We start from the raw sequence: 23,756 nt of genomic DNA, 5'->3' as shown, positions 1-23,756 counted from the left end.
TTCATTATCATAATATTGTTTATAATGAACAATGAACAGAATCTTAATTAACTAAAAAAAACAAAAATTCAGATCGCAGCTAAACGAGATGTAAAAGTGTTAAACGTATTATTCAAAATCATATTTTTAAAACGTAAGCTAATTTTTTTTGTCAACAGACTGTACGATAAGAAATGCATATACTTGAAACATGTAAACACGTCACCTACAGATTAAATGTTTCCGTAAGCATTCTAGTGTCTAACATTTTCTTCTGATAATTATTGCAGGGCTGCTTTATTGAAATATATATAAAATATCAAATGCACTGCTATCATTTACAATTAAGAATTCGGTTTTGATGTATATGAGCTATACTATAGTATAGTACAGGGGTAGCGAATCTATGGCACGCGTGCCAAAGATGGCACGTTGACCATATTTTAATGACACACGTAAAAAATTGAAATTATTAAAAATTGTAGACAAAAAAATAATTATACTATTTATAAAATGTTGGGTATAAGAAATTCAAAGAAACAAATTATATAGGTACCTATGTTTTAAAAATGATAATATTTATTCCTTATGTTTTCATATTTTTCGTTAACTTATGTTTGTGAAAGCTTATTCACCATAACAATTTTAATTAAATCGAAGGAAAGAAATATTTTTACCGATGAAACAATTGCTGCTTGTATTTCACTAAGAATGACTAAAATTAAATAAAAATAATATAATAAATCTGTAATTTTATTTTTATTCTTAGAAAATATAATTTTCTGTGGTTACCTGAACGATTTTTATAACCTAAAAAAGAAAAATTTGGCACTTGAACCAAAAAAGGTTCGCCACCTCTGGTATAGTATATATACTCTTCGCAAACGACAATATATTCAAATGTTTCAATAACAATCCGATCTCGGGTACTTTCATAACATATTTTTATTCATGCACGGTTATATGTATTTCATTTAATTTCGTATAAACTCATAATATGTATATAGTATATATATGTGTGTGTGTTAATATATATGTTGGGATGAACAATAATACTCAAGTGCTTTCCTCGTGTTACAAACCGTCTTGCCATATTATATTTATCTGTAAAAAGAGTAAAAAATATATAATTATTGGTTCAATATCACGAACAATTGTTTTTTTTTCTACCATTGATGTAAAAATAATTTTACGTTTAATGATATGTAAACCGATTTTGTATGAAAAAAAGTGTATTAATAGACGTATCTAAGTGAAAAATTAAAAAAACGAATTTGTTATAATAATATTAATAATTAATATGATCTGGAAATACGATAGAGTACTCGCGCAACTACACGAATACGTTGTATTTAATTACCGCGATCGATCGAACGGCAAACCGTTCATTTTGGAATTAAATTCATCAACTATACATTATTATAATAATTATATTATTATAATAAACGAACTGACAGCGACATTTTGTAGTGTAAACTCGTCGTACACGATGACGACCACGACGACGGTACACGTATAGAGTAGGTACTTATAATACATATCCCATACTCGCCTGACGTAGTGGTATATAATTTACACTACAAAATATGTTGTACTCGCAGTGTTATTCAAACGTTCGGGTATGTGTATACACCTGGCAATGAACCACCCTCCCTTTAACGTGAACTACATGACAAGGGGCTTCCTGACTTTACAAGTAGGGTTGAGATGTTGACATATTTTCCACTCCGACAAAAAAAAAAAAAATCCGGCCATGATTAAATGTTCCGTAAACACGGACAAGTTGATATTATAGTGTTGTTTTATTATTTTTAATTTATGATAAACGTATTCCACTTAGAACAATATTATTGCGAACAAATGCGTAAATTTCGTTCCGCAGTGTAATTATAAAATAATAATAATCATTTGCTAAAGTACTTGGATAATATGTTATATCGGTAAATAAGTAATTTCTACCTCGTACCTGTTTCACAGCCAGTTTTCATACTCGGTATTTTTATTAACATATTACAATGACTTACTTGACGGCCATGGTAATATTGCAACGTGTAGTCGTTTTTGATACTGCCTAAACTATCTATAGGTAATGTGTATTTACCCGCAAAGACAGGTGTACTAAACGAATACCGATTGCAGCTGTTTAAGAACTTTCAACGTACAGACAAATTATGTTGCTGTAATAACGATTTTTTTTAGTTAAACGTTTAATGACGAAACACTATAACCTTATAATTAATAGTTGTAAACAACGTTTAAGTGATTAACTTGCACACACACACGGATTATATACTGCAATATAAATCAGTACTGTATGAATATTTCAGATATACGACTTAGAATAAAAATATTATATACATATTATACAGCCGCTTTGAGCCCGAATTATAATATTTAACACTTTAATTTTTCTTTCTTACACTATATACAGTGCGTGATTTAGAAAAAAAAATAGAGGTACTCTGATGACACATATAAAGTCTGCGTCCCTACCTAATTAAAAACTAAAAATAACCGTGTTCACCCCAGTGTTCACCCACTGGTGGGGGGGAGCAAATCGGACAGTTACCCCCATGACCTTTTTTTTCTTCAAATTTTTGTTTTTTTTTTTTTTTTCAATATCTTACTAAGAAATTATATAATTGTGAATATATGTTTAAAGTTTGCTCCTCCCACATAAAAAGGTTTAGGGACGTCACTGGTTCACCCTTTTATGACACCTTTAAACATGTTACCACAAACAAACGAATATTTCATAATTTGTTATAATCGCTTTCAAAGTTTAAACCATAACCACAGTATGTAAATATAGTGTACAGTGGCATGGTGAATATCTATAAAACATAATGCACAACAAATATTTCAGTATCTATCCACTTATTTCTTTCTCTAACACACTATCCATGAAGCTTTGAAAAACATAAATTGAGGAAGACTAAAAACTATTAAAGATTGAAGTACCTAACTACTTATATTTTATCAATTCTAACTTAAGATTAGCAAATTTTAAGAGGCTTTTCCCCTTTCTACTTTATAATTAACTAAAAATAAAAAGTGTTGATCTTATTGTCGTGTTATATTCTTATCAATTACCACGCACTCCACTGCATTTGTGTTTCGTGTTGGTGATAAGTTCAAACTTGAAAATTTGCTGTATACGTAATTATCCAAAATCAATCTTTGCACATCTAAATTCAACCCATCCATAACATTTTCACCATGACACCTGGGCGTCATAAAAACCCTTTCACCAAGTTACTGATGTATGGTTTTTATCTAAAGAGGCTAAATTAACCCGAAATTCGAATTATAACAAAAAAAAAAAATAATAAACTATAAGCGTTCAATGTAATACGAGTTGCAATAGATACGTGATGGTGTACGTCAACAAAAATTGTCGATGTTGATGTTTGATTATTATCATTTATCATGTACCATTATATCAATATTAATACTTTCTTAGGTATACATTTGTAAATAGTTTATTTTTTATAAAAATATTAGTAAAAACTAAACTTAAATAAAGTTCCGTTTTATGGGTCTTTTTTTTAAAAAATAATAGGTATATGCTAGGTTACCTGATAATATAGTTGGGGTACTCAGTCGCCTTACGTCCCCCTCCATGTCAAGCACTGACTATATATATATATATATATATATAAATACCACTCGTGATTAAATTAAAAGACCGATGGTTCAATAATCACATCATATATACCTGTTGTTGGTATGTTTAATACGCATTTTCTATCGTTAGCGTTACATAATTTGTTTTTGTCGATTTTCCATTATTTTTTTTTTTTTTATAATCGTGAAGAGGTTTTGATACGCATGTATAATTATAATCCATATACACATATAATTATGTTTACATTAAACACTTACACCTCTTCAAAATACGTGGCCCGAAATGAAGAGGTATTGTAAAGCACTTCATTCAAATATACAAACCTATAGTATTTTACACGGCAATGTTATAAAACTAATTGTTTATGGCTTATTGATACTTTGATGAGGGTCGCCATTATATTATATTTGTATTCAAAGTAAAACGAATAAAAATTATTACATTTCATTATATATATATATATATATATATATATATATATATATATATAAAGATATATTATTAAGTAAAATAATTCAGTATAATAATGAAATAAGCAAATGCGATAACAATCTATAAACCAGATATGACAGCATGTAGAAAAGGAGCGTCCCTTGACCCCACTTCCAATCATGAACTCATAAAAATAATTTTAGCTATAATCACCTTAAGTCTTATTTAGAAGGTCACGTGGCTCCCTATATTTGAGACAATTTTTAGGGTTGCAGATAATATACAGGAAGAAAATTTGGAAATGAGAGAATTTGAGTTTGAGTGATTAAAGGATTTTTTTTATTGAATTTATTATAATGATAAGAATGAATGTAAGGTGCTTGATCATTAGAATATTGAGTTTCTGATTGCTTACTTATATTCCAGAAATCATTAGTGAGAAGCTGCAGGTTTATTGATTAGTAAACTTGTATGATGTTTATGTTGAGTAACACACGATATAGTGGAAATGTTATTTGATTAAATAATTTATATCTTAGAGATATTTTTGATTTGAGAAGTCTTCTTGGTTTATGAAGTCTGAGGTATATACATGTATATATAACTTGTATCAAGGTCCAAATTTTCCACATCAGATACTTATTTTATGCAAATGTATATACCATCCAGTAAATGCCATAAATAAATAACATTCCATAATAATATTATGTATCCATAAATTAATATTTTTTTGTGATTCTAACTTGCACAACGAATGGGTTAAACTAAATTAAATAACAATATGAATTCAAATAATAATAATTATTATTATTAAAAACATCCATTCTTCATACATTCTTTGAATAGTAAATCAACTACTACATAATAGTTTCATGTAAGTATATCTAGTATAAAAACTACAAGTATATTGTACTTGTGTAATTTAATATAAACTAATTGTTAATGATACACATACTGTCATACAATAAAAATATATTTTTTTCACAATATTCTATCGAATAAAATTTAATGTCTTATTGGTAAATCCATAAAGGTAAATCCACCAAGAGGTGCCGAAATGTAATCTTATCTGTTCATGTTTGTACCTTAATTAGTAAATTACTCCTGCCTATACGCATACGTAACAATCATAAGAGCGTTTTTAAAAGTAAAGGCATGCTTACGAAAATATACTACTACTTAGTATATGATGAGTAGAACGAAACATAACATAACTAGATTTGGAGGAGAAACACTAAGTAGTAGCTACACATAATTTACATTCAGACCGAGGTATCTATACCAAAAATTATGGTCTAGGTATATAATATATTTGAAACAATACCATTGGAACTAAAGACTTTTCATAGAAAAAAAATGCACGAAAGCGTCGAATGATGAGAGACTAGAATAAAAGTTTGTTCTCCCAAGATCAACGGTTCGTAATCGGTATTATTAGTACGCGCGAGCCAACATGAATTATAAATTCAGATTACGGCTGTAACATTATATAAAGGATTTCAATTGATCTCGTTTTGAGGTCGCAACACTCGTATTTACTGACTTGTGATTTTTTCACACGAGAAAAGTGCGTTATCGACAAATATACAATATATATTTATATGTATGTATACGCGTTCGTGCATGTATGTATAAGTAAAATTCACACACACACACACACACACACACACACACATACACCCGTTCAACGGTCATCAAGGGCCATGGAAAAGCGATCACCCCTAGATAAACCCTACGCATTAAGGGTGTGACGAGTGCTATGGAAGAGAAAGTATGGACGCGGTTTACGCGTGTAACGGTAGTACAACAACGACGACACTGTCGTAGTCGGCGACGACGGTCTGGTGGATTAGCAAACAAATGGGCAATATAGGGTCCGTCGTTCACCGCCGTCGCCGAATTAGCCGGGGCTATTATTAAAATCCCTCTCACCGTGCACGGACCCTTTGCAGCGTGAACGTATAATATGCATAGAATGAATACAAAAAGCTGTGCCTGCCGACTTTATACATACGTACATTTATATATATTATATATGTATATGTAGACGATCTGTCGCCACTAATAAACACGAACGCTTCTCATTCCCTGTGCTCGCGATACACGGTACACGGTCCCCGCGCGCGGAGGGTGTTCCAGCTCCCTCGTCGTCCTCTCGTTTTGACTATATTATAATGTCGTCGTCGTCGTCGTCGTCGTCGTCGTCGTCGGAGGGTCGCGACGTGTAAACGAACGACGATACAAAATATATACGTATACATAATACGGCCAAGCCGCAGGGGTCGTATTCACGCGCGCGTGTAAACGTAATCCCTTCGCGGTTGTATTCACATTAAAACACCGATGACGCCGCCGCTTCCGCCGTCCCTGTGCGTGCATTATTATTGTACACGCGTGCCACAGGCCATGTGCTTTCGAGTAAAACGCCCGTCGAACCATCGAGGCGCGGTTTCGAGAGGGACCACTGAACACGAATATACATATACACACCGCTCGTTCTCGACCGCCAACCCCGGACGTTACCTGTAACCGTTTAAAAAAGTAATAACTAATAACCTGACGGGGCCATTTGTTCGATTGAAACCGAGTATGTTATATACGATACAAAGTTGGTGTAGCGATGAACTGTCGATTTGATAATACTTTTCAGAAGAACGTGCATAAAAAAATGTCGAGTTTTCGATTTACCGAGTTTTACGAGGTTATACGAATCCCGAGAGAAACTTAATGGACCCATTAAGATGTAAGACGCATTAAATTGCATATTGAACTATCGAATCATCATCAACAGTTCTTACTTAATTTGTAATAATAGTGCGTGTGCGTGTGGTGCGAATATGTAATATACAGATAAATTATGTACAACACATGTGTGCACGCGTACGCCGTATTACCCCTAACGACCGCAAATTATATATATATATATGTGTGTGTGTGTGTGTGTGTGTGTGTGTGTGTGTGTTTGTAAGTGCGTGTGCGAGTATATGTATACGTTTATATGGGTATTTCTTGGGAATACACGCGTACCAGTAGTTACAGATAAAGTCTTCACTCTTGCGATCATTTTAACCGATTCATATTCGTACGTACATTTTACGTACACAGAAAGCGTACACAATGTACAATAATAGTTTTATACTTACGCGTTCGCACGTGTGTAAAACGATTTCATCAATTCAACCCGTATGTTAATGTTTATAGATGTTTAATGTTTATATGCCGTAGGTGATGGTATTCTACATACATGTCTTCTAAATATTTAAATATTTTAATTATAATATTAATATTATAATGTTATAATAAATTACAATATTATTTAAAGATTTTCGTATTGGTACACATATAATAGTAAATTAATAAGATGGGCTCGTATTTTATTATTTTTTCTTAACCTTGCGGGACGGTACAAAATTGACTATGTACCATACGTATGGGTATAGACTTCTCAATTAATTTTTGGATTTTTGATATCGCCGAGTTCTGTTTACGTATAAAAATATAATTTCGAAAATTTAGACGCTAAACCTTGAACTCTATACAAGTTGATCTGATGATAAATGCTGATATTTCACGCGTCTCGTATGTACTTAAAAACGATTATATACTTCAACATATAATAATATCATAATATTAAATATTATAGTTTTCTCTATAAACTGAATGTCTTAAAACTTACAAGTGTTTAAAGGTGAGAAATCAAACATTTTTGATCAAACATTGTAACAATATTTAATCTAACGAGTATATTAAAATAAAAGTAAGTATTCTGTTTTCACTAAGAATAAAACTATTTAAAAAATTAAGATCCGTTTTAATATGTTTATGTAAACATTAATATTCCGAATAAAATTTACTTTTGAAGTTTTTTTTTAACCGTTTTTGTGTAACACTGCCGTTGAAAAACGTTTAAGAGACATGTAAAATACATTAGATTTACACAATCACACAGCTTACTGGTAAATGGAGACAAGGACAACAAGAAATACGATTATAAACCGATTATATTCTCGTTCAAACGTGTACATCACTAACGGACAAAAAGGTATTGTTTCGGTAAAAACTTATTATATGATACTCGAATCGTCCAAGCACCTACATTTTTTCATTTAGTGTTCAATGTACCCGGCATAATTTATAAAATGGTAGACGAATTACATGAACAAAAAAAAATAAAAATTAAATTAAATTCACTGAAAGCGACAATTCAAGTATCCTGTAGTGTGGAACATAACTCTCTCATTTTGCATTCCGATATGATCAGGATAAAATATAATTATGTTTGTTTCGTTTTATGATTTTATGCTATCGAAACGGCGGTCAAACGGGAGGGGGGTGAGGGGATACATCATATATATATTTCATCCATATTATACATAATATAATATAGGTATTCATCTATTTTTTATTTAAAAAAATTAATATACTGTACTTATTAGTTATTATATAGTCTCCAGACTGGAATAAAATTAACAATTCAAACATAAAAACACTAAAATATTAATCGAAACAAACTTTTTAGATTTTTTCATTTATTTTATAGTTAAATTATAAGAATGTATGAAATTTAAATTTAGTACTTAATGCTTAACATAATATATTACATTATTATATGAATTGTGTAATTATATTATTTTAGAGTCGTCTCAATAGTTTAGCCACTATGGCTGTTCATTGTGGGGTTGTCAATATAACTGCAAACGAAGTTCTAGACAAATCGGCATAAAAAAACAGAAAAATAGATTGAATAATATAAATATCATTAATAATAATTAATAATATCATTAATATAATATAATTTTCATGTTTAAAAATAAAGATTTTTATATATAGTGTTTGTTACAAAATCAGCTACATCCCTCCTATGACAAAATCGTTTGACCGTCACTGATACGTATACTATTGGTAATTTCGCTGTAGCTGTATATACGAGTATAATATTGTGATAGTCCTATAAAACCTATTCACTTGGTCCTTGGGTTTTTATAGTTAAAACCCGATTAATATCACATTATTAAATTATAAATTTTAATCCGTGATCAGCCCTATTTAATTTTCCTTTTTACGTCAAAAATAGGTATTTGTAAAAATTAGTAAAATTTCCCAAATCACATATTGATGTTCGCAACATAATACTGTCGTCAAATCACTTAAACCTACTAATAAATTATTGAGTATTATCAAGTTTGAAAATTTTTCAGTGTAACTACTCGTATTACGGTTTGATGAACTTTTAAACAAAACATTGATAAACTTCATAAAATTAAAATAAGAAGCACATTAATTGAGTTCATCAATTCCATGTAATTTTTTAAGTGATTACGTCCATATTATTAATGTTATTTTTAATAGCATTTATCGTGTTTTTATATAATTAAATATGCTACTAACCAATTTCGTAAAAAAAAAATTATAAATTCAAATAACTTAAAAATTCTTTACGTATTTACTATCTGTCAATTTACATAAAAATAAATCAATCAATAATTATCAGTCACGCATTTAACATCTATCATTAGTATCATAATGGCATTAGTGATTTTATCTATTAATAACAGTTCATATTACTGTGTGAATACAAACATTGAGTGTAAAACAAAATATACCACATATGTTCAATATTTCACTATAAACATAAATTTATAAACATAATATTGGCTTATTTTCAACTGTGATTTCAAATAATTCCTTCGCTAGCGTAAATAAATTCAAATATAATTCTCACTTTATATAATGTCTGAACGACATACTTCTTAGCATTTTCTATTGAATGTGTAGGTATGAAAAAGAACCACATCGCAGATTATATACATTATCAATAATCGTGTCTAAAAAGATCATTTTTAATTGCAAGAATAGTATATTTTATTGAGAGCACTTGAATGATGTACATTCGTTGGTTTCATCTTACAAATGTACAACAAAGCAAATCTGAGTTCAGTAAAACCAATTTTGTGTTATTACCCATAATATTAGAGTAAACTGACTAAAATAATCAAATTTGAATGGAAAAATTGTCTGTGTTTGTTCGTCGATTTTTTACAATGTTTCATTTGTTAAACTAGTTATGAAAATGTAATAGATTAAAGTTCAACAAAACTTATAACTCAGTTAAAAATTAAAATTAAAAGAGATAAACTTTTTGTATTTATATTCGTAATTTTTGTTGATTCATAATTATAAAGAAATAATAACATTTATATTCGTCGTAAAAAGTATACATTATTGAACATGTTTTGATTACTGTACACTTATAACTTAAAAATGAATTTCATTATCCCGGTTGTTATAAGTTAACATCGTCTTTAATTGAAAAAGACATTTAAAAATATATGTACATAAAATTATTTAAGCTACCAAGTACAAGTGTCAAGTTAAACATTTAATATCATTCAGGGGCGTAATTACGAGGGGGGATATGGGGGATAGATCTCCCATGAGCTGTATTTATATAGTGTCTTAAACCTAAAAAATAGCTCAAATACAAACTTATAAATTATTACGAAACTAAAAAAAAAAAAACCCGGTTATAAATATTTATCCGTAAACGTCTATGTTTTCTTTAATACACCAAATTGTCAAAATGTTCTTTTAACCAACATTGAAAATAGTAATGAGGATCCTAAGGTTAAAATTTTAAAAAGTTTGTGTTCTACACGATGGGTGCAGCATTATGATACGGTAACAGATTTAATTGAACTATTTGCATTCGTAGTTGAATCATAGGTACAGAATATATTCCTAATTAGAATGATTACACTGCAACGTAAGCTAATATACTATTAAAAACTATTGGTTCAGAATTTTTTGTATCCTTACAAGTTATACAAGTAAATAATAATTAATAAATATAATTTATTTTATTTTATAATAAAATATTTTTCCAATTGGTTTTTTCTTTTGGATTACCATTGTGTAAGTTGCTACAAAAAGAAAAAAATGATTTAAGAGTATGTCAATAATGATTTAAGCAGTAAGTTTTGGTGAAGATATTATCATTGTATTAAAAAATATCAGACTAAATTGTGATACTGGATTTCACAAGCATTGCCCCCACAAATTTGCTATACAAATTTATTTTGATCCCCCCATGAAACATTCTCAATTACGCCACTGATATCATTCGAGGCAGTTTATACGTATGTACATATAAACATCAAATTATTTTATATATATGTATTGATAAATTGTTGTAAAAAAGCTATTTTTAATTCATACCTAATGGGATACATTTCATACCGATAAATAGCATTCTGGTACGACAAATGTTTGGACCTTTCAGCAAACTTGGCGCATGAAAAAATGTCATTTAATCTTTTGACGCACGGAAACAAATGAACATGCCTTTTACAATCACACGCTGTGCCGCTATGGGTTTATTTCATGAATTAATCTTGATTCTTTCTTTTTCTTCAACACAAAACTTTTCGACCCTCATCTTTATAATACAATTTATATAATTTTAATTCTCAATGTTGCTTTGCAAATATAATTGCGGTGGCTTTAAATCATGCTTACGCTTCTGCTGAACCACTCACGTTTACATAATTTTTTTTTTCGTGGTTTTTCACCCGTGGAGAACACCTACTGCCTACCATAATTTTAAAAAGGGTTGAGCAGTGTGTATAAACAAACGCTCGATGTTGTTTAACGTGTGTCTAAATATTTGTACGTGCGTTAAAAGGGTCCAGTGCGATGGTAAAAGGAGCAGCACCTATACATATATAGCGTCCATTATTTAACAATTGTTTAGACCCGAAGAAATCCATGATTTATGAACAAGTGCGTAATTTTCCCCTGTCGAAAAATCGAACGAGGTGTTCACACTGCCACCGTGTAGTCAAATATTTCATAACCTGACATTTCTTCCCTTTTTTTTTTTTTTAAAAAAAATATTGTCGACACACGTTGTACATTTATATGTGCATACGCGTTATGCATGTAAAGCATAATTTTGTTTTGTTCCACGCAAAAGTCTACCGATGTACCTATATCATTGTTTTCCATCCGTCCTTTGTGCGATAAAATCTGACGTGGTTCAAGATCACACACAATTGTATTCAGTATACACAAGCGGTAAAAAGGATCGGGATCATTGATATTTGATTTTAACAACGATAAATCATGTGCTTGGACGGTTTGTAGAAAATAAAAAATTAGTCATTCCACTTTTTTCACCATGACGGGGGTGTGCAATATACAATCACATGTATTAAATAAAATCGTAAATACCATAGAGGCGAACGAAAAAAATAATATGAATATAAATTACGAGTACAACATTATCGGAATCATTAATCACGTACTTTGGATACGGATGGCGAGTATAAACGGTTGAAGGGAGATCTGAAGAAATATTTAATAAACACGCATGCTGTGAGAGGTTCAATAAATACAACAATTATGCGGTGATTAAGATGTTCTGTGTTTGACTTGGGTTTTCGACGATAACGCAATGTGATATCACTGCAACAAGTGCGGGCGACCGCGTGAAGTATGTACTGACAAGCCGAGTGAACTGATAAAAACTGTATAACTACGTAAATGTCGGCGAAAACGTATAATATTTCGTGCGACTACGGCACGGTTTATGTTTAATTTATCATTTGCTAGTACGTACTCGAACTCGAATGTTTTAATCCAATACACGGTATTATATTTTATAATTTTTAGTTACCGTAGAGAGTATAGCAGACACTCGAGAACATGCTGTGTACTGCAATTCGAAGAAGTGTGTTTCAAAACGATAACTCGCTGTCGTCGGACGCGCATATCCCCGTAGGATATAGGACTTTGAGTGTTTATGTACACGCAGAAATAATCAGAATTGATTCATTGAACGCGCAGGCATTATTATTATTATTATTATTGTTATTATTAATACGTAAGTTTGACTTACCGAGAGGTAGATTAGGTACTGCGCGCGCTCACCATTATTATTTTATTTTTTTATTTAGAACGTAATGTAATATAATGCACGTCTGCAACATACGTTAATAACGTATTTTACCTGTTTCTGTCGGTGCGTAATATGTATTTTACGAAATCGTCGGGGTTGTTATCGGCGATGCGGATCTAATTGCATGCACGTAATTATAACGAGCTTGTATTTAACGGAGGTACGGAAGGAGCAGGAGGGAGTTTTTTTTTCGTTCGGACCAACTCGATGAAAATTCTGGATAAGAACCACGTGCGTACACACATATCTGATTAATAATAATAATAACGTTGTAAACTATTATATGCGATTGTTTTACAAACATACGCGACGGCGATTACAATAATTATTATTTCATCGACAACGTATATGATAATATTAATACCGTACATTAAAACGTCTATACCAGGGGTGGCGAACCTATGGCACGGTGACCAAATTTTAATGGCACGCATAAAAAATTAAATTATTAAAAATTGTACACAAAAATAATAATATATATTAACAATAAAATTTAACAAAAATAATGTAATAAATCTGTAATTTTATTTTTATTCTTAGAAAAGATATGATTTTCTTTGGACACCCGAACGATTTTCAAACCCTTAATTTGGCACTTGAACCAAAAAAGGTTCACCACCCCTGTTCTATACGGTCGTTAATGTACGACTTTAAAATACGTACAATATATACAATTATCATATGATATAACCGTGCGTATAACACCGATAAAACGTACCATAATTTCGCAAGCCAACGATATTTTTGTGAAAACAATTTACGTATATTTTTAAACGTATAATGTATACGCATATGTATATTAAATTGTATAAACTGTACAACACGTAAACACGTGTGTACAGCACGGGCGTCATAAATGAATTCGACAAAACGTATACATTTAAATCGAAATCCATTTACCAACTGCTGACGGACAGCAGTAGAAGCTTAGTGATTCCAAGTCGAATACCTTTTCATAAAAAAAACTTTCATAGTACCGTAGAATATAGTGATTTTTTTCATATTTTCATATTCGTTCTGTTAGTACGACATTTTTTCAAATCGGAATTGAAATTTAAAAAAAAAAAAAACATCATCATTACGATATCTTCATTGTGCTTCCCTTCGGCGTGTACCGTTTTTTGGACATGCGTATAAAGGCGCGGATATTCATCGTTACGACGCGTTATCGTTTACATTATGAGCTTAATATTCTCATCGACTCTCCCACGGCACACACAATCATCTCGTTCTGTCAAATGTCCGGGCGCTTTTTTCGCCAACACGAGCAATTTAAACACGTTTTGCCGTATAACATAACGTGTACGAATAAATACGTACGAACGGCGTGTATGTGCTCGCGGTATGACGAAACCCGCTCACGGGATTTTCTCGCAGGAACAAACTTCCTGCGCTTTACGTGCATACATAGTGTACAAAATAAAACATCGTACACCTGTACGTAGGCGTATAGATCGAATATACAATAAAATATTGTATATCTACATCTACGCATACACGTTCGGGCTTCGCAGGGCTGCGACGCGTGTTATAGCCCTGCAGAGCGAAACGTTTCCGACGGGTACGGATAATTCAGAGGAGTGGTAGACGAAACGTGCAAAGTGATATGAGCCGCCTCCGTTTTAATATTTTTTTCGTTTTCGCACGTGCAGTAGAATGAATATTCGACATCGTACCGCTCGGTTTCGTATCTAATACGTGCCAACGTGTACGACGACGCGTCAATGCACGTTCAAAATTGTTCATTATTTATCATAAATGTGTGAGTGTGTTTTCGTAATCATAATCGACCGAAAAACCGGGTGGCGCCGGTGGCGTGCTAAACGAGCAATCATGGCACCCCTCCGAGTCGTGAGGGCGCACACTGCACCCTGCGTGGCACGTAGCCGGTGGTGGAAGCAGAAGCAGGAGCAGCAATTACCGCCGAGTACAAAAAGTTAAATATTGACCCGTTCGAAGAGCCGCCGTGTTTTTCCGGGCGGAAAAAAGGAGTGGGGAAAAAAAACTTTCAATAAAACCCAATCAAAAACACGCGGACCCCACATTTACATTTTAAATCGGCCTTTCTAATTTTCACGAAGCACACACACACCGTACGGCGGCGACGTGCTGCGACGTGGAGGACAGGAGTTGCAGGCGGTACTGGACGGGGTAGGATTAATAAATGGAAAAACGTTTTGTCGACAAACCGTGGCTTGGGTGGCGGGTGGTGGTGTTGGTGGTGGTGGCAGGGGTGTCGGCGATGATGGTGGTGTGCGGGCGGGCGGCGCCTGTCGGTGCATTTAAATTCCCGCTCAGAACTTTATTAATTTATATTATAAAACCCCGACGCGTACACTAGCGTGAGCGCGTACACTTATACACGCACACACGTGCAAACGTACACACGTACACACAGCTGCCGACGCGCATTATACCGCCACCACCGCAGCCCTCGTCATCGTCGCGAGAGGGATAATGGAAAAAGCCATTGTTCCGCCGCTACCGCCCCGTGGATGCTCTCTCCCCCGCGTGTCCACGTCCGTCACCCCTTTTAACCTCGGTATAAACGCCGTTGCCGACGCGCGCGCGCGTGTGTGTGTGTGTGTGCCCACGCTTCTCGACGTGCAAAAGGATGACGGCGGAATCGGCGGTGGCGAATAAATCAACGGCATAAAATACCCTTAATCCACGCACACCAAGCGGGGCGGCGTGGCGCGGTTAAGCGTAACTAACAGGTCTATTGGTTTGTCAAGACGTTCTGTTGCGTGCGCTCGTTCGCGGAGGAGAGTGACGAGAGGGTGGCGTGTACGTGCGCGTGCATTATAAAACACACCCCACGGAGCGGCGGCGGACGCTGTCATTAAAAAAAATGCGTGCCACCCTCTTCTTCGGTGGCGATATTATCTCAGCAAGCGGTGCACCTGGGGATCGTAGCGGCCTCCGAGGGTATCGGCGTAACGTATGTAGTGTGTACGTGCGTATAGCTACATACAAGTGTCAGCCAAGATCTACGGTGAATCGATAAAACCCGCATCCCCTGCGCCGCGACGGTATTTTTATTATATGTTTTCCGTCCCCATTATTATACCGTACATACTTGGCGAGCGTATTGTGCGCGCAAAACGAATGATAAAACCGCGGAGGGTACGAATGCGTTATTGTGATGATTATCATTCCGATCACGTGGTCCTTTCGGCGTAAAGGTCCCCGTACATTACACGGCTGCTAACGGCTACGGCCCACGTTCGCCGATTTGTACACGATTCGAGCACGCCGCAGGTATACGGCAGAGTTATCGTAAACCACGCGCGCGAAGGCTAAACAAACGCCGGCCGCGGTGCAGTGACAGCTGTTGGTGCATCCCCCGCAGGGGTTCCGAGAATGGAATAAACGAAAACCAGCAAGTACTTACCGGTGAGAGCGTACAATAACACATCCACGGGCTCGAATAGAGTGAATAGGCTTAGCGTTACCATGAATCTAAATCCTCGTCGCCAGAAATAATTTACTGACTAATCAAACGTTATTTTCGACAAACCGTTATAAGATAGATAGATTACTAATAGTGTTTTTGTATGGTTACTTGATCTACGTGGAATTCATGCTGTATTACCGATTAATGGTGTTGAACAATTTTATCGAGTATTTGAATCTACTAAAAAATAATATTTACCGTGAGTAGGATTAGGAACTTCTAGTATTTACTTAATTTCTTTTTTTTTTTTTTGAAAGATTATCAGATAGAAGTACTCTTCATGATGTAAGAAATCCAATCCCAAATTTTATTTTGCATACATTTGCATATTTTACAGTTCTTTATTTTTAAAGCATATTTTAGCAGTAGGTATCTTTCAAGTGCTATTAAAGGTTATATTATATCATACCTACTCATATTGTATCTTATTGTATGACACCAATTTATTTTTTTGTTGCCTAAAGATCTAACATATATATAATGATTTATTATTTTTTAAGTATGCGCCACTTTTTTCAATCAATGTAAAACAAATCTTTTCAAAATATAAACATTCGTTTTCAAAGAACTACCACAGTTTTACGTTTGAAAATATAATAAAATTACTAATAGTACAGTGCAATTTTCAAGGTAAACACATTGTTGTGCTTTGTATTTCAGGCCCACAATCAAGTATTACGTTTGATCAATAACTCTCAAATCAATCAAAACATAATTTTTTTACGTAAATACCATTAAAAATGATAAGAATTTAAAAAAATAATAATAAATAAGCTATTTTTCAATTTTTCAATAAATAAAAAAAAGTATAAACGTATTTCAGTATATATTTTTGGTTATTTTTTAAAGAATATTTGCATATTTATTACAGCTAGAATTCCCTAAACTTAACCGTTGGTTTTTTTTAGAAAATTAATTTATGAATGATAACTTTTAAATTCCTTAAAATCAAAAATTGTGGCTGTTGAAAATATTTTAAAAGTTGATATTGATTTAAAAATGGTACAAAATGACTTAAATTCAACAAAAAAAACTTTCTGATTTATCATAAATTATTTAATCTAGCAATGACTTTGACATTTAACTCTATTGCTTGTGAAAGATCATTTTCCACCTTTCAAGGATTAAAAACATACACGAGATCAACTATACAACAAGAATGATTTATTAGTTTACAGTTAATTAATTAAATTACGTTAATATTTAATATATACGTTATCGGTATTAAATAATTGTATTAACTCCAATACGAGAAACAGTTTAATATTTTAGTTACTTATTGATTAATAATATATAAATATATTTAATAATATGGTATGTATTTATAATGTAGACAAATATCAAATCAACAATGGTAATATTTTGTTTGGATGGTGTAATGGATGAGAGGGATTTTTTTTTTTTATTATAAGTTAAAAGAGCTTGAACTTATTTGCACCTCTGAACCTATATCACCCGTATACGTACACCCATTGTGTATAAACTATTATTGTGCCCCAACCGAGTACGCTGAGATTGTATTTATATATGCGTTAATTTTATTGATGAATTATTACTATTGTATAAAATGTTTTGATGTTATAAATGCGCAATAGTATATCTACAAACGTTAGTCGCTGCATGTTGGAAGAGCACTCGTACAAGTTTTAATATCTGTGTATAATTTAATATGTATAGCAATATTTGATTGGGTTGAACATCGAAGCCGACGAGTTTAATCAGTTATCAGACATTGAATCCCTTAGAGCTTTTTTGCCGTGTAAAAATTGTGTCACTTAAAGTCAGGTAATATTTTTTAACATATTCGAGTTCGAGGAGAATACTTTATGTTTGAGCGGTAAGACTGATTGACAGTGTGCTGTCACATATCTCGCGATCACCCCTCATTATATTATATATTAAAACAAAAAAATTATATTTTTAATCGTCGTGGTGTAAAATTATTAATAAGTCAACAGTTATTGAAGACACTCGTATCAATCGAACTATATAAGATAAAGCGTAATGTGTCGAAACAATTAAAATTAATAAAAACCACTCAGAAATATGTTCACAGTAGTAAGTGCAGCAACGTTTATAGAAATTGGCTGTTCGTACATGTGTGCGAGTGTGTTTATTTTGTATAAACGTTATAATAAAAGTAATAATGCTTTTCAAAATCGATGATCATTTTAACGATACAATGCATGTATTTGTTACAAAACAATACCAAAATACACAGTAAACAGTAAGTGTGTGTGTGTGTGTGTGTATATTTACATCAAATTGAACGATAAAATTTAATTGTCAAATCAGTCCGCATCGATTTAATAGAAGTACATCATCGTGTTGAAATAACAAAATGCAATAGTATTTCATTTGAATTATGATTAGCCATAATTTTTAATATTTTTAATTTTATTTATTAATAACGTATATGTATATACAGAAATTATTTACTGCTGTGGCCTATGACAATAGTCATTATATACACATTTATTGTGTGTAATTAACCGAAAATTATTATGATAGAGACAATAAACGCGATGCCATAAAAGATAGGCACAAATAATACTCAATGTTCAACGTGAAAATACCATGGGGTTAATTAACCGAAAATATTTTTAGATTAAATTCCAACGGTTTTATTAACTTTTTATATCCAAATCGAAACTTTCCAACTATTTTACGACACAACTTCGCATGTTTGTTCATCGTAAATAGAGCTTGAAATGTATTACGAATTTCCATATTTTTTTTTTTTTTCATTTATTTACTCTATATTTTTCTGCAATGTAAAGCTCAACATTATATTACGCGTGTTTTTATCAATTGGAACAGTATAAAATGTTTATGGAGAACAAACATTATTGTTTACCGGTACATTTTGAATAAAATGTTTATGTTACACTTACGCTTATCCAAGCTACTTGAAAAAAAAAAGTGTGCTATTCATTTTCGCAAGATTAAGTGTATATTACATATATAACTTTATGTTGTTTGTACACGTAATTTATAAACAAATCAATTAATACATTTTACAGCAGTAAGGGTATTAAATTAAAACAAATACAAACTACAAGTACATGGAAAATTATTAAACAGCACCTTGTAATATTAATCTATTCTGCACTCCAACACGTAGGAATAATTTTTTTTTTCATATGGCATAAATTAAAAGGAATAATTAGGAATAATTGAAAATATCGCAATCAACAAATCCATGTCAAAGGGGCATGATCACGTTCAGTTTTTTTTAGTAATAAAAAAAAATAATAATTAAAACAATGAGGTACATGCATCGTAATTTATAATATTCTGTAATGTGTAAACATACCTAATAAATCAATACATAGCAACGATGAAAAAACTTTTTTATGCTAAATTGAACAACTTGTATTCAAATATTTACTGTTTACATTTATCGTACATGAACTCAGACTCGTACCAACTAATCTCATTATTTTTTACTATTGGTTTTAAATGACGTGACACCATATATATTTTAATTTTTTTTAAATTATTCGAATAAAAACCCATAGACAGAGAGTATATAAGTGTTACATTTATGAATAATATGTCGTTTTAAAAACTAATCAAGGGCGTATATAATTTCATATTGAACTAATGTTTAAAAAAAATTTTATTTTTATAAAAACATTTATTTTAACAGATATATGTTAAAATATAACTGATATAAAATTGTCTCAGTGACGTATCTTATTTGGTTGGTAAGTATACAATGAGTTAAAATAAAACATTAAATTACTATAATACAATATTTTTTATCAATTGAAAACAATAAAATATTTAATATTTCAAATAGTTAATAAATAATTTTAAAATCTATATTGACATATTATTTATCGATAGTTAAACGAGTTTTGTAAATATTGTATTAACATACTCGGAATAATTTTTAAAGGTTCGATACTTGTTAATTTTTTACACGATAGAGAGTGGGTTGTTACGTAGCCCATGTTGAGTGCACATTAAATAATGCAAGATGATAAACTATTTGTTATACTATAACATGATAGGTTTACAAGAGTACTCAAATATACTTTGAGATTCATTAATATAGGTAAATTAAAAAATAAATAAACTCATAGTTTATTTAGAATTGCATTAATCATTTTTATACGATTTTTTTTCTTTTTATAAATATAACCGTTATTCATAAAATTCATTATCAATTATTTCAATATTAAATATAAACAATAAAATATTACATTTTGGCAAAATGTTTGATGTAGATACAAACTATAACTGTTATATGAGAAAAAGAAATATACATTTATAATTTATAAATTGTTGGTAGTAAATTGTGTTTGATATAATTATAATTCGTTTGTAATATACTACACCAATACCGTTTGAAATACTAATACTATTTATTATGATTGTAGATATATATCAATAAAATAATGAATATTATTATATTATATAGGTTATACCTATATGATTTACTTTACCATAGTATTTTACTATTACATGGCAAATAAATAAATATATCATTTATTGCTTCAAAATATTTTTTTACAAAAATAGGTAATACATTTAAATGAGCATTGGATAAACATTTCTCATTTACCCATAACATATAGTCACATAGAAATCCAATAAATCTTATGAATTTATAGGTGGTGATCGGGAGGAGGCTTACTATTTTTTTGAGACTTAACCCTATCAAATATTTTCCTATCGCCTTTCTCGAAGAGTGTCTTAAGTATAGTCTAAACAGGTACACAATGCTTTGTACAATCCTTTATATACATTACATACATTAAATCATTTTGAACTCTCTTTAGATATGACTAGCAGATTTATCCAATTAAATAATATTTTTTTACGTCATCTTTAAACAGTCATTTACTTTAATAAAGTATTTTTCAATCAAAATACATTTACATACCTAATTATATTAAATATGCATATGTATACTTTAAATAGACTGTAGGTACAAATACAAATATATAAGCTGGTACACAGCCAAAACTTTTGTTAGATGAAATATTATTCCTCACATGGGTTGAATTTAAAAATATGTTCTATGTTTGAACCTATCAGTTATTTATTACTAATTGTTTGTGAAGATTTAATCAATAATTTTCTGTATATATAAAACAGTAAGCTGATTGACTGTTATAAACGCACAACTCAAACCATTGGATGGATCTGGCTGAAATTTGGCATACAGATAGCTATTATGATGTAGACGTGCGCTAAGAAAGGATTTTTCGAAATTTTGAATTTAAAGGGTTGAAATCGGTTTAATATTTTTTGACCAGGTCGATAACTGCGCTATTGAAAATGAATTATATTAAATAAAACTATTAAAAAATTATTAAAAAACTATTAAAAACTATTTAAAAACTATTAATTTTATTTTTGGTAGTAAATGACGGGTATTGCATAAATATTAAACAAAAAGATCCCGCAACAGGTGCCAAAACAAATAAGAATGTTAGCTCAAAAAATTATTATGCATATCGGTTGATGATTAGACGCGATCAGGACTAAGTTATTTTACGATGCATAAGCTTTGTCGACAATTCATGGTCGAAATATATATAAAGATAGATAGCGAACGATTTCGATACTTCGATTTCGATTCAATCAAAAAAAGCTGCGTGCAAAAGATTCTCAAAACAATTGTTAGATATTGGAGATGGGAAAGTTACTACAGATGAAACGGGATGTATAAAATTACCGAACGATTTCTGCACAATCATTTATTCGCAAGATGCTCTCATTGACCAGATATGTCCCAGTGTACACAGACAATACACAAATCATGAGTGGCTGGCAGAAAGAGCAATTTTAGTAGCAAAAAATGTGGAGGTTAACGAATTGAATCTCAAGATACAAAATTTGTTACCAGAAAACTTGGTGTCATACAAATCTAGATACAGTTTGCGATACTACTGAAGTTGTAAATTATCCAACAGAGTTTTTAAACTCATTGGATTTACTAGGCATACCACCGCATAATTTACAATTGATCATTACAATTTACCATCGATAAAATACCTCTTTCAGAGTCATTTAAAGTTGTAATACATGCAGATAAAAAACCACCAGAAGAACATAGAGGCAGGTATAATGCACCAACGGCAAATGAAGTTGCTTAAGTGTTAGTAAATCAGCAGTTTGATCGAAGAGACATCATCCTCGAAAACCGAAGTAACTCACTTCACCGTATCAGTGAGATACATCGAGCATACGACGCACTGCAGTATCCTTTAATGTTTTGTTGGGGGGATAATGGGTATGCAATCAATATACCACAACGCGATCCAAAAACCTAGTTACCGCTTAAAAAAACTGTCTCTGCATCAAGTTTTTACTCATATAGAATAATGGTCAGAGAAGGGGAAGACAACTATTTAGTTAATTATCGTTCTCTTTTCAGTCAATATTTGGTAGATGAATACGCCAAAATTGAAACTGAAAGACTAAATTACATCAAAAACAACCAAGCCAAATTGCGTGCTAATCAGTTAGGCCAAATGGTTATATTCCCGTCAACTTTTACTAGTGGGCCAAGGTACATGCACGAAAGAACACAAGATGCTATGACCTACGTTAGACATAACGGTCGTCCTGACCTTTTTATTACTTTTACATGTAATCCTCGCTGGGACGAGATAAAAGAGCTCTTACTTCCCGTTCAAAGATCATATGATCGACATGATATAATTGCAAGAGTGTTTCGGTTAAAAGTCAAAAAGACCATGAACTTATTGACAAAAGGTAAAATATTCGGAGAAGTGAGATGCTATAGGTATTCAACAGAATACCAAACTGTAGAGAGGTTCAGGTAGTTGTAAGCTATAACTTATCGAATAGGTTATGATAATAATCATTATCTTAAAAACTAAATTAATATGTATAAAATATTATTTCAAAAATCTTAATTAATTTAAATTTCAATAGGTTTAACAAAATTTAATTTTGGCAGGTTACATACATTTATATACTTAAACCCGGCAACGACGGGTAATTCAGCTAGTTGAATATAAAAATTTTTGTTGCACGTATAATTTATGTATTGATTAGGTTAGATTTAACAAAATTTCAAAGATAAATAATTCCATTTTTGAACGTTTTTACACTCTAACAACCTTTTATTCATGAATTGTGTACAATAATTTATTTTTTCCAAAAGTGAATAATTATATTACATGAAATTCAAATTAATATTTTTAGCGATTAAATATAAATCATAAACATACTGTTGCAAGCCTAATATAAGCTACATTCACCCTTTAATTTATTTATTTCACACGTGCCGCTAACTTGAACATATTTTCAACTAATGG

General features: G+C 31.5%; 1 long non-coding RNA gene across 1 annotated transcript in view; it reads right to left on the bottom strand.

The window, feature by feature from the left end:
- Nucleotides 1-1,015: 1,015 nt before the first annotated feature.
- The window catches only part of LOC112679656, a 37,130-nt gene continuing 14,389 nt past the window's right edge, over nucleotides 1,016-23,756 (bottom strand). The window contains exon 3 of the long non-coding RNA XR_003148234.1: nucleotides 1,016-1,083. This is a non-coding gene — a long non-coding RNA (uncharacterized LOC112679656). The remainder of the gene's footprint in view (nucleotides 1,084-23,756) is intronic.

This window comes from Sipha flava, unplaced genomic scaffold, assembly GCF_003268045.1.
Source record: "Sipha flava isolate LNK unplaced genomic scaffold, YSA_version1 165_pilon_pilon, whole genome shotgun sequence".
Taxonomy (NCBI): Eukaryota; Metazoa; Arthropoda; class Insecta; order Hemiptera; family Aphididae; genus Sipha; species Sipha flava.
Note: the sequence above shows the minus strand (reverse complement) of the source record. Positions and strands in the feature narration are given on the sequence as shown.